Source organism: Chiloscyllium punctatum, chromosome 37, assembly GCF_047496795.1.
Source record: "Chiloscyllium punctatum isolate Juve2018m chromosome 37, sChiPun1.3, whole genome shotgun sequence".
In the NCBI taxonomy this organism is placed as follows: domain Eukaryota; kingdom Metazoa; phylum Chordata; class Chondrichthyes; order Orectolobiformes; family Hemiscylliidae; genus Chiloscyllium; species Chiloscyllium punctatum.
Window position 1 is genome coordinate 43,296,928 of NC_092775.1, and position 13,040 is coordinate 43,309,967.

Consider the following 13,040-nt stretch of genomic DNA (forward strand, 5'->3'; position numbering starts at 1 on the left):
AAACAGTGAAATCATAGAAATGTCACGTGATGATCGATTGATGAGTAACTGTTTTTTAGGAATAGTGTGTAAGTAAATGCAAGTTTAAAAAATACTAACTTTTTAAGTGGATTATTTCAAGTGATAAATGTGTTATTATTAAGTTGTAACCCGGACGTAGGTTTGCTTGCTGAGCTGGAAAGTTCGTTTTTAGATGTTTCGTCCCCATACTAGGTAACATCATCAGTGAGCCTCTGGATGAAGCTTTGGTGGCCCACTTTTTATTTATGTGTTTATATTTCCTTGGGTTGGTGATGTTATTTCCTGATTTCCTGTTATGTTCCTCAGGGGATTGTAAATGGGATCCAAGTTATGTGTTTGTTGATAGAGTCCTGGTTGGAATGCCATGCTTTTAGGAATTCTCGTGTGTGTCTCTGTTTGGCTTGTCCTAGCATGGATGCGTGGTGTCCTTTCTCAACTGTATGCAAAAATACTAGTGAGAGTGGGCCATGTCTTTTTGTGGCTAGTTGATGTTCATATATCCTGGTGGCTAGTTTTCTTCCTGTTTTTCCAATGTAATGTTTGTTACAGTTCTTTGTTACAGCAAGGTATTTTAGTTTTGCTTGTTGTCTGTATCGGGTCCTTTAAGTTCATTAGCTGCTGTTTTAGTGTTTTGGTCGGCTTGTGGGCTATCATGATGCTAAGAGATCTGAGTAGTTTGGCAGCCATTTTTGAGATGTCTTTGATGGAGGGGAGAGTGGCTACGGTTTCTGGATGTGTTTTGTCTGCTTGTTTGGGTTTGTTGCTAAGAAATCGGCAGACTGTGTTCATTGGGTACCTATTATTTTTGAATACACTGTTAAGGTGATTTCCCTCTGCTCCTTGTAGTTCCTCTGCCGCAGTGGGTGTTGGCTTATTGAAATAATGTTCTAATGCAGCTTTATTTGTGGATGTTGGAATGATTGCTTCTGTAGTTCAGTATTTGGTCCACATGTGTTGTTTTCCTTCAAATGCTGGTTTGAAGTTCCCCAATAGCTATTCCCTCTACTGTGACATCTAGGAATGGCAGTTTGTAGTTGTTTTCCTCCTGTTTAGTGAATTTTATGCCAGTAAGGGTATTATTGATGGTCTTGAAAGTTTCCTCTAATTTGTTTTGTTTTCTGGTGACAAATGTGTCATCCAATTAGTGGAGCCAAAGTTTAGGTTGGATGGTTGGCAGAGCTGTTTGTTTGAGCCTCTGCATTGCTGCATCTGCTAAGAACTCTGATATCGGAGATCCCGTGGGTGTTCCGTTGGTTTGTCTGTAGGTTGTGTTGTTGAAGGTGAAGTAGGTGGTAAGGCATAGGTCCACTAGCTTGATGATATTGTCCTTGTTGATGAAGTTAGAGGTGTTTGGTGTATGTGTCTTTGGTTCTTCTACTAGTATAGTCAGTGTTTCCTTGGCCAGGTTGATGTTGATGGATGTGAACAGGGTTGTAACGTCAAAGGAGACCATTATTTTATCCTCTTCTATCTTGGTGTCTTTGATGGTCTTCAGGAATTCTATTTGTAACCATACAGTAACTGGTGGTAAGGTCAAGCACCAAAAATATATTTTAGAGATACTCGTTATGTTTGAGAAAGGAGCAGTCAGAGACAGACCTTCGGGAAATAGACAGAGTGGGAAGAAGATAAATACATCTGGAGTCAATAAAAAAAAGTCAATCAGTAATATCAGCAGGCATGTTATGGATTGATTAGTTGATGGCTAACTATTAGGAAATATTAGATGGTTTTTGGGAACAAGAATGAAATGCAGAAGTGAGAAAAACATATAAGAAAACTTAGGAGAAAGTGAGGACTGCAGATGCTGGAGATCAGAGCTGAAAAATGTGTTGCTGGAAAAGCGCAGCAGGTCAGGCAGCATCCAAGGAGCAGGAGAATCGATGTTTCAGGCATAAGCCCTTCTTCAGCTCATATAAGAAAACTTAAGCAACCTGTAATTACTGAGCTTATAATAATTTAGAGACTCTAGCAGAAGGGAAGGAAGAAAACAACACTTTCAATATTTAAGTTATTCTTAAGTGGTAAAGTTTATTGGATTCTAAGGTTTAAGTTAGTATATTAAGTGGTAATGAGAAGAAACAGTAATGTAATTAATAATTAATTCATCATATAGTTAGTACATTATTCAATTGATATACAATAATAATGGCAGTGTATGTGATGTGTTACAACTGCAGAACCTGTGAGCTCCTGGACACCAGTTTGATTGAGGTTAAACAGGAATTCAGGTATGAGCACCTTTGACTTGGTGGAAAGAGCTGGAAGCTGAACTACATGCACTGTAACAGTCGAGAAGGGACAAAGTTACCTGGACAATTTATTGCAGGACTGGTCACGCCCTTTAGGATAGGATATTTTGATTTGACCACCGATCAGGGAAAGGAGAGTGTGACTATGACTGAAGCAGGTAAGAGGAATCAAATAGTAGCTGTTGCTGTCTCTGCAACTGTCCAACAGCTTGTTTGGATGAAAGTAAGGACTGCTGGGTGGATATGCAGTCTGGCTCCGCAAGTGAAATAACTGCACAAACGACAGGTCCCATCACCAAATCACCTTTTATTTAGTAGTGCACAGTACACTGACTGTGACCAGCCAACTTGGAGTCAGTTCTCAACTGAGGATATTCTTATGTCCTGTTATATTGGTCACCTAAGGCTTTCCTGATTGGCCCAGGTTAACAATCCCAATCAAAAACATCATCATCAACAAGGTCCACCTGGTCTCAATCACTATATTCCTCCCCCAGCTATGTCCAAGGATGTACATCTGGTCTTTCACTTGTAGCTTTTTTTGCGACATTTTCACCCTAGGTCCAGTTCCTCTGATTCTGACTCTGGCACAGGTAGCATGTATCAAACTGAAGCCCATCTCTTGTGTCCAGAATGTTTCAGGAGAGTTTCCTCCTCTTCTTTCGGCAGCAACTGTATTGAGGCTGCATCCTTTCAGACTCAGAGGTTTCTTCGACACTAGATGGAGGGAGAGCATGTGTGGTTTCTGGCAAGACTTCTGGCTGTTCTGAGGGGCCAGGGATGTCTTGCTTTGGCCAGTTTGTGAGGTAACAGCTTTCAGGCAATCCACATTTTTGTTTAGGACTGTATCACCTCCCTGAACCCTGTGAGTGACAGAAACTGACCTTGCATCAACCTCACCTCATATCCATACAGGGCCATTTCCATGGTCCCAAAACCAAACTTCATCCCCCCAATCCTGCTTATGGGAGGCATTTGCTTGGCATTGTATTCCTGTTGCTGTTTCATGCTCTTTAGATTAGATTACTTCGTGTGGAAACAGGCCCTTCGGCCCAACAAGTCCACACCGCCCCGCCGAAGCGTACCCACACCCCTACATCTACATTGACATCGACCCCTTACCTAACACTACGGGCAATTTAGCATGGCCAATTCACCTGACCTACACATCTTTGGACTGTGGGAGGAAACCGGAGCACCCGGAGGAAACCCACGCAGACACGGGGAGAATGTGCAAACTCCACACAGACAGTCGCCTGAGGCGGGAATTGAACCCGGGTCTCCGGCGCTGTGAGGCAGCAGTGCTAACCACTGTGCCACCGTGCCAGGTCTGTAACTATCAGGTTTAGCCTGGTGCGGTGTCTTCTCCCCATCAGCAACTCTGCAAGAGCTATCCTGCTGTTGTATGTGGGGTGGTCCTATAATTGTACAGGAACCAGGATATTTTGGTAATAGTTGACACTGTAGGCTGCCTTTAATGTTTGGATGGCTCTTTCCACCAGACCATCGGACAATGGACGGTATGGAGTTGTCTTTATGTGCTGGACAAAACTGATAGCATCTTGGGATTAGAGGAGGTTTGCAGTCATAATATTCCTTAACTAACTCTGTCAACTCTTGGAAGGTTTTAGTGTCTAGTGCTTTTGGGAAAGTTAAGCCCCTTATAATTGAAAATCTTGTGGGTCCACACACATTCAGAAGGATTACTCATTGTTTTTCATCTGCGTCAATGTTGTTTGCCTAGAAACAAAATCTCATTCTTTCCACATACTGGGCCTAGTCTTCGATAGCAGGGTCAAACAAGTCAAGCTTCCCAAATAGAGGCATGATGCCAGAAATGCTTACCCCAATTCCAAGATGAGAGTTGTAAGTGAATGTTCTTCAGGCACATCCTTTTCTTTCCCATCGCCACTGAAATAACTACATAAAGGCCAGATCCCATCACCAAGCCACCCATTATTTACTCGTGCACAGTGGCCAGCTAGCTTGGAGTCAATCCTCAACTGAGGAGATTCTAATCCCCTGATTATATTGATCAATCAACGCTTTCCTGATTCGCCCAGGTTAACAACCCGAACCAAGAACCTCATAGTCAATGAGAACCACCTGGTCACTTTAGGAAGCCATTCAAATTGGGAGTGAGTCAAAAAGGAATGCAATGGTATTAGGGGACAGTACAGTGAGAGGGGGATCACCACTGTTTTCTGTTGCAAAGATCAAGAGTTTCTTCTATGTTGCCTGCCCATCACTAATGTTCTGAACCTCTACTCAAGATTAGACTGGAACTAACAGTTGGAGAAGGTGGATCATTTCATCATTGCCCATGTAGGTGCCAATGATGTAGGTGGACAACAAAAGAGGTTCTGCATAGTCAGTTTTAGGAGGTCAGCACCAAATTATGAATTAATAATCTTTGGATTATTACCTGTGTCACATGCAAATTGGCATAGAGTCAACATTATTAGATAAATAATTGCATGTTTCAAAGAATTGAGTCAATGCGCCAGTCGTAGTAGCACTGAAGAATGTGGAGATCAAATCTGAACTGTGCTGGGATGGGTGTTCTAGTGAACCATATAATTAAGCAAGTCCAAAGGGTTCTGAAGTAAATAATGGGTAGAAGTTATGCTTCAGTTGTACAGGGCATTGTGAGACCATATGTGGAGTACTGTGTAAAGTAAGGTTCCCTTATTTTAAAGAAGGATCTATATTGATTGGAAGCAGTTCAGAGGCTTACTAGGCTAATACATTGAATGAGCATTTGTGTTATGAAGAAACGTTGAACAAGCTAAGTTTGTATATGCTGGTGTTTAGAAGAAAAAAACATGATGATTGAAACATAGGTCTTGACAGGGTGCACATGAAAGGATTATTTCCTTTTGTTTGGGAATGTATAACTAGGGAGTCACTATTTAAAAATAAGAGGTCATCCATTTGGGATAGAGAAATGGTTGCATAGCAAAACCAAATGGAATACTAAGACAGATTAAGTGTCCAAATTAGAAAACTAACAACATGAATCAGTTGTTTAATAACTTAAATTAAAAGAATGTTTGTAGGCTTGAGTGTAGTGTATTATACACTTATTTCTGATGTTGCAAATTATTTTGTTCTCACATCAGGACTGAGGCGAGCTTTGATAATTGTGGCAGATAATTTGCAAATTACAAGAAAAACTGGAGACACTTATGAAATAATGTAAACAAGCAAGGTTTGTGAATAACTAAATGGCAGATGCAATTTTTGGTAACAAGAATAAAAATATATAGCTGTTTTTCGAATACAATAGAGAAGCAAAGGATACAAATACCGAAAACTAGTGGGCAGTTTCAAAAAAAAGAAGGCAAATGGAACTTGAAAAGTTTGTCAAAAAATTGAATACAAAGCAAAGAAATTGTGAAGACAGTACCGAATGTGACCGGGCCACATCTGCAACCTTGGCTATAGTTTTAAATTCTCAACATAGAGGAAAAGTTGCAATTCAGATGTATCAAATAAGCCAGGTTCAGGAATGGCTACAGCCAATGAGGGTTACATTATTTTGAACTAACAAGACAGAGAAAGGATTTAATAGAATTGTTCAAAAAGCTAAAAGGAATAACCAAGATAAATATGGATAGGTTATTTCCTCTGGTAGATAAATGAACGATAAGAGCCATGATCTCAAGTTAAGCACTAGACACATAAAGAGGAGATCAGAAGAAATGTTTTCATTCAGTTATTGGAATGTGGAGTGCATTGGCACAAGTGGTGATTGATGCTTAATTGATTACAGCATTTAAAAAGAAACTGGATAATGATGTTAAAAAGACTATAAAAGGAGCCAAGAACAAAGAAATAAAATGTGATTAGTTTGGGAATTAAGAAAATGAAACTGTGAAAAGGGCCGAAAGTACAACAGACAAGAAGAATGCAACGGAAACAGAAACATTGTATCAGGTATAATATAATGAAAACAGGGACAGTGTAACATTTCAGGAAATAACATTTTCTCAGGATTCAGAATGAATATTTTCCACCTGTTCTAAACCCAATGTTGGATTTCAGTTAAACTATGGTTAAATATATAAATAAATCTGCATTGCTGTTGTAATGCTGCAAAGAATGTGATATTACAAATGTGTGCCTTAAATCAGAAGCCAGGAACCAGCCCAAACTCAGTGTGCAGGCCTCATTGAAATACTTTGGATGAGCAGCTCAAACTTCAGGAGAATTGAATTTTAAGCTATTATCACACTGGACACTAACAGCAGCCAATGACAAGTCCTGTAAGCTAAATAGCAGGAATAGAGCTGATCACAGCAGAGAGCAGCCATCAGAAGTGCTGTGGAGCTGGAATGAACCTTCCTGAGCCTCTTGGCTCCACATTAAAAGCATTAAACATTTCCTTTCTGGTAACAGTTACTTGCCAGGCTATATCCAAAACTTCAAAATCTGAGCCAAAGAGGCTGCATGCCTACTCTATTCAGTCTGCCCAATTTATTTGAGAGATCTGAAATGAAGGAGTTAGGCCCGTTATTTGCATAAGGAAGTAGCCTAATGCCTGTTTTGCATGGCCACTCCAAACACTTCGAAGTTGTCCACAATTAATGCGAGATTAGCTATTACTTTCCACTCAGAGATCAAGTGCAATAGTGATGATATTTTACACAATAGGGGCCATTTTTTGCAGTTTCCATGTTTGATAGCCGAGGCAGGGGAGGTGGTTGCAGAAGTTTAGGAATTAATTATGATTGCTAATAGTTCCCAGGGTATTTCAGAGCATGTGTTGCCCAAGGGCAAGCATAAAGAGTTCCAGTTGCCTTTCAATACCCCTGGTGTTTACCATGTGATTGGTATAACACATTTTAATTATCTACCTACACTTCACAGCTACGTCCTTAATATACTGAACAAAACAAAAATCAGTCATTGCAAATGTTTTGCATTGGTTTCAAGTTAATCTTGATCTTGGCTCATGTGACATAAAAACCTGTTATGACATGAAAATAATACAGAAGTATAGTAAGAAATTATAAATTAATAAATTCACAGAATCTACAATATCACAAAGAAACAAAGACATCAAGGACGCCTGTCTTACACTAAAACAGTGACTGCCCATCAAAAGTGTTAAATTAGCTGTACAGCTTTTTGACATGACCTGAGGCTGGGTAGGGTATTACATAAATGCAAGGGGTTTTTTTATTACTCAACTTGCCCCTGAGACCTGAAGCTGCACAATAGTTACTACAACATTAACACTTAAGTTATATTATTGGTTACACTTGATTATGGTTCACATTCGACTGACTAACCATGAGGTTCATGTATCTCCAGTAGTTGGTTTTAGTAACAATACTATCCATTTTAATACAATAAAAAGGGCTTAAACTGGATTTATAATATATCTAGAACCTCCAACCAAATGTGTAAGGAGATTGCTGAGAGTACCAATATTGTGAACTGAAGGTCTCACACCATGAACCAGAGAGGGTCCTCAATGCAGACTAAAGAGGGGTTTACATTGTGAATTGAAGGGACTTTTCATCAGTTGGCATCACTGAAGAGCCAAACCATAATCTGTTCTCTGAATTATGCAGCATTTTGAATAAATTCAGTTCAAAATGGAAGTAAAACTATATCCTGACTATTGAAATACGCTAATTCGATATATAAATCTTGTAGTTTTATTGATTCTCAATAACAGAACGTTATACGCATTGAGTAAATTGACAGTGTTGTCTGCAGGTCGAAAACTGCAGCAGTTTGTGCTTCCAATTGTACCAGGAACCATGCCCGCACAAATGGTCACATCATTATACGGTCAAATTGTGTTGAATAAATCCCTATCATCCAACATTACGTATCCGTGAGTAGTGTATATTTATAAATATTTCTATAGAACTTTATGAATTGACATATCAAACGAACTCATATATAATGCATAAAATGCTGCCCAGTTTCACGAAGCGTATTCTGAAAGTCTATTTTCCTTGTGTTTTCCTGGAATGTAATCATGTTCATGTGGCAAAATCCGATCATAGCAAATACATTCAACAAAGTTAGCCACAAGAAAATAGTTAGTGAAGCCATATATTAAATGTCTGTGTATCGCGATAACTGTTTACTGAATAACGAATCCTCCTCTTGCCACGGATTCGTGTTTCTTGATTTCCTTCAATTTAACTGCGTCCATTTAGCAACTCCACGTCTTAGGTTCTATCTTCAATTAACAAAATTTTGTTTGCTGTGGAGCTTCTCTTTAATAGACAACTACTTGAATTAAGATTTTTGTTTTGTCCATTGTTATGAGATAACATCACGTACAGTACAAGTGTCAGCTATATGTCTTTTGCAGACTGAGGGACAATTTGAGATGTCGTCTGAATTATAAGTACCAGTTTCCATAAATTCTGAATTTAAAATCACACGAAGATTATTTTTACACTGAACATAGTTTTCATTGTTTCTTTCAACCCAATCACCTTATGGAAACTTAGAAAAACAAAGGACCCGGAAAGATCCCACTTCATTTATCTATATTACGAATTCTAGGTATGAGTCTAACTCCTGAAGTTCATACCTATCTAGTTTCATTTTGAAAGGGAAAATTAACAACAGTGTGCGTGGTTTCTACAGCTGTGGGAAACACATTCCTAGAAGTTGAATGGACAACAACTCCAGCCTGACGAGGCTGATGAATATTAAGAGATTGCATTAAATATGTACGGGCCAATTAAGTGTCATATTTTCTCCTGTGGATGACATTTTGTTAAATTTCGGACAAAAAAAATCAATCCTTTTTATTGGTGCCAAACGCTCCCTCTCGAGTCTAAATGCCAGCACTCATCGCTGATGTATGCACTTCAAGAAAATATAATGTTATTATGTTATATCTCAGCTAGACAAAGAAGTCGCGTGGGCTCAGGGTCCCCCCAGACAAAATAGTAGGTTTTAAAAGGATAATTTACGTCAAAATTCGGAGAAAATTGATGCTTGTTGCGATGAAAATGTCTCAACCTTCCCTTTACCTTTAAATTAAACGAAAGGTTTCCTTCAGTGGTCTTTACTATGATTGAATCAGACTCTCCTTATATTTTCAATAAAATTCTGTTCATCTTCACTTTCTAAATCTAATGCACATTATCTTGTCTTCTACCTGATTCTTTGCGCCATGTCTGGACGATTTACTCTCTCTATCTGACTGCGAATAGCTTACAACGTTGCAACACTTTTTAATTCTCAACTAACAACGCTGACATATATTCTAACTTTTTATTGTGGAAATTATTGTTCAATATATGCATTTGCTTATAACCTCATGAATGTAATGTGTTCCAAAAGGCAATAAAATACTTTTATTCGAAAAACATCTCAAAATGCTGCAAAATCCATTTTTAGGAATCTGCTGTAAATCGCTGATGTATGCAATATATTTTCTGTGTAAAGTTTTAACAGGAATTCATTATTCATTTATACTTGCTTATTACCACTTAATGAATTGGATCATTTTAGAATTTATCACGATAAGAGTCGTGCCAAGTAATTTGAGATGAAATGAATTTCATTTTTAATTAAGCTAACCTCATGGCTAGTTGTAATGTAATCCAGTGCTTGTAAATGTTTTCCTTCTTCACCTTTCTACATTAGGCCAGGGGTTACCTCTGTTCAGATTCAGAGATATAGCATTTTGCCGGCTGGTAATGCAGGATGCGATTGCAGTGAAGAAAAATCCTAAAGCCTTCCTCCTGCTGACTTCAGTCACGAGTTCAAATGCCCCTGCAAGAACATGCACTGCTGTTGACAGATGTGGGGAAACCATGACAGTTAAATACACAGCAACTATGAATATTCGAGATACTCACAATTCTGCAGGAAACCTAGCAAGTTCTTTACTTACCGTATCGGTTCAAAACTAACCTAATTTTTGGACATTTTGCTAGACCAAGAGTCTTTTTTTCTTGTTTCAAGTTCATATGTTTATTGTGATAGAGAAGCAAGCAAACAGTCGTATTTTACTAAGAATTTGTGTGAGATAGGCATTCCACTGAAATATGGATCATTTAAAAAATAAGTTTTCTTATCCCGCATGTAGAAGTGGAAGCAGTTACTATATGTCAATATACCTTTAATCTGAATAGTGTCCATACATGATGTCTGGTACAGTAGCCATTGAAAACGCGAAACAGTTTGGTACTTTTAAAGCAGAAGGTTTTAATGACGGACTGAGATGACCATGCCAATGACTTACTAATATTGTAAATAAACGTCAATAAATTGATTTGTCTACATCAACTCTGCATATCCAGTATTTTATTCAAGCACCGTGTTATGATTTGATCTCTTTAAATGTTCATCTCTAAACTAGGTTTTCAACTTAATTTTCGAATACTTCTAACATTGTTTACTCATTGTTAGAGCAAGAACCTAATCTATTTATTCCTGAAGAGTCTAATTTTAATCCTGTGTTATTTAGCAGCATCAGATCTGTGATTCATTTCACCGAGGTGCCATTATCCCAATATTGTGTGGTCAAAGCACATGGTCACATCTTCCAGATGTACGTTAGCGTCATTGCTAAAGGTATGATTAGTCAAGACTGTGGCGAATCTGATTAAATTTTCTGTAGTTTTGCTGATGTCTATAACGACATAAAGACAAAATAAATTCGAAAAACGTGTGAGTCCATTTCAGGCTAAAACTTAAGAATGTATTTCTGGTGTCCAAGCCAACCAAACTGATTAATATTTAATGAAAAGGCCCTTGATTGAATGAGAGAAATATAATTAACCCCGAGGTGAAGGGTCTCTGGCCATTTCTCCCGAGTAACAAAAGCTACAGTTCTTGTTCTAACTCACCAACTGCTTACTTAACAACTTTCTTTCATTCTGCATCCACTGATGTCAGTGAAAACTTAACAGAGCCATAAAACAAATGACATTTAAGGGCATCTTAAAACATATTACAGTTACAGTTTGCTCTGTTCAATAGAATGTGTTTCTACCCTTTGTTCTGACAGCCCCTTTCAGTGTGAATAACTACCCAATCAGAGAAAAAAAAAATCAGTTTTCCTTGATATTTTGGAGAGATACTTTCACTTCCGCCGAGTATTCACTGCTGCATGCAGATTTCTTCCAATTGATCTGTTTCCTTATTTCGTCTGCTGAATGTAAACGCAACGTTATTAACTACGTTGGTTGATCAAGTTGATTTGAACAGACGGCAACACTCTGCTGGGTTGTGACTGTTTAAGCAGGTGCTGTTCAAAATCTTCTCACTTGCCAATGTAGTGTTTACTGTATGGTTTCCTTATAGGTCGTGGACGCCAAATTGCGGTTGCAAATCAAAGAATCAATGCACGTTCTCTGGTTGGCTAAAGGTAAACTGTTTGCGGAGAGCAGAGCCTTACTTGGTACCAATCATCATATCACTAGTTCTGCCCAGCTCATTCCTAATACAATTACTTCAGGGATTTGTATCAGCAATATTAAATGAATCGATTTCAAAGTTAGAAAGAGTTTTCAATATATATATATATATTAAATTCGTTAAACTTTTCATATTTGCTTTTCAATTAGTTAAGGCATAACCCGAAATGTCACCGAAAGAAGACTTTGCACCAATATATGTATAAATGATAACTGGTACTGCAGTTAATCTGTGCATGGATACTCATGAACAATCTGCAGAAGTTTTAGCCTATTGGTGATTTCAAATCAAAATGTATTAGTTTGCCTCCAGCAGGTTATAATGGGTCATACAAGGCCAAACATGAAACAAAATCATACTAAGTTTTCACGTCATCTTTTTCAATGTACATTACTGCGGAAATATGATCATTTCAACCTTTTGCAGTATTCGTTTAGAAATCGTTAGGGAAAGACCTATGCACAATAGGTGCAATGTTTGAGTGTTCTGTCCCGGAATTGTTAACTTGATTCACGCAAGCCCAGATGTTACCAGACCCACGCGTACTAAATAAATGTCTAAACGAGATACAATTGTGTTTATTTGCACCCTGCAAAGCCATTTTGATTGAAAACACACTTCGCACGTTGCATCGGGACATTGAACTTACTCTTCTTGAGACTAAATACCATAGTCGGTCCTCCAAATGCAACTCACATTCTTTAATGCAGATTATTTCTCATAGAATTAACAACCCACTGTTTACCGCGTGCTTTAAAAAATGCTGGGGAGCCATAAGGGATCCAATGAATACTGTCTAATGGTGTTTTTTTTTAAAAAAGTACGTAAAAGTGATCTTTGGAGAGAGAGGCCTTTGTGATGAACAGACCAGTAGAATGTAGAGGCGAGAATACGCGCCTTTCTTACCTGAAACTGACAAGCTTTCAATATTTCCCGCGGGAACACAAGTCGGGTGATTGTCTCAGAATCAGTACTAAAAGCAACATCCAAACTCCACATTGGTCCATATATGTTTCTAAATGATACAAAACTAAAATTAAAAGTATCTGTGATCACACTTGGCCTGTGCCTGTTATGGGGTTGTAGTGGCCGGTGGCCACAAGGAATGTGGCCTATTACCATTTTGTTTTGTCCCAAGCTGAAGCTGGCCCCCTTTCACGGCACTCCATTCATTCAAATCACCGCTCGCACTCTTTATTGTAAGAGACGGGCTTTCAGGCCTTGAATTGTTCCCTCTTAACAATGAATTCTTTTGTTTACGCCTTTCTTTTATACTCCACTATAATGCTGATGGCACTTCAGGCCCAGGTCTCTGCAAATGTTTGCAAAATTATACCTTTACATCATACGCTCAAA

At 38.4% G+C, this 13,040-nt stretch overlaps 1 long non-coding RNA gene across 2 annotated transcripts in view; it reads right to left on the reverse strand.

Annotated features, from left to right (window-relative positions):
• LOC140463049 (uncharacterized) overlaps positions 1-12,772 on the reverse strand; it is a 627,354-nt gene extending 614,582 nt beyond the window's left edge. For both annotated transcript variants that reach the window (XR_011954584.1, XR_011954585.1), the window contains exons 1-2: positions 12,591-12,772; positions 9,840-10,034 (exon numbers count right to left, since the gene is read on the reverse strand). This is a non-coding gene — a long non-coding RNA (uncharacterized lncRNA). The remainder of the gene's footprint in view (positions 1-9,839; positions 10,035-12,590) is intronic.
• Positions 12,773-13,040: the final 268 nt, after the last annotated feature.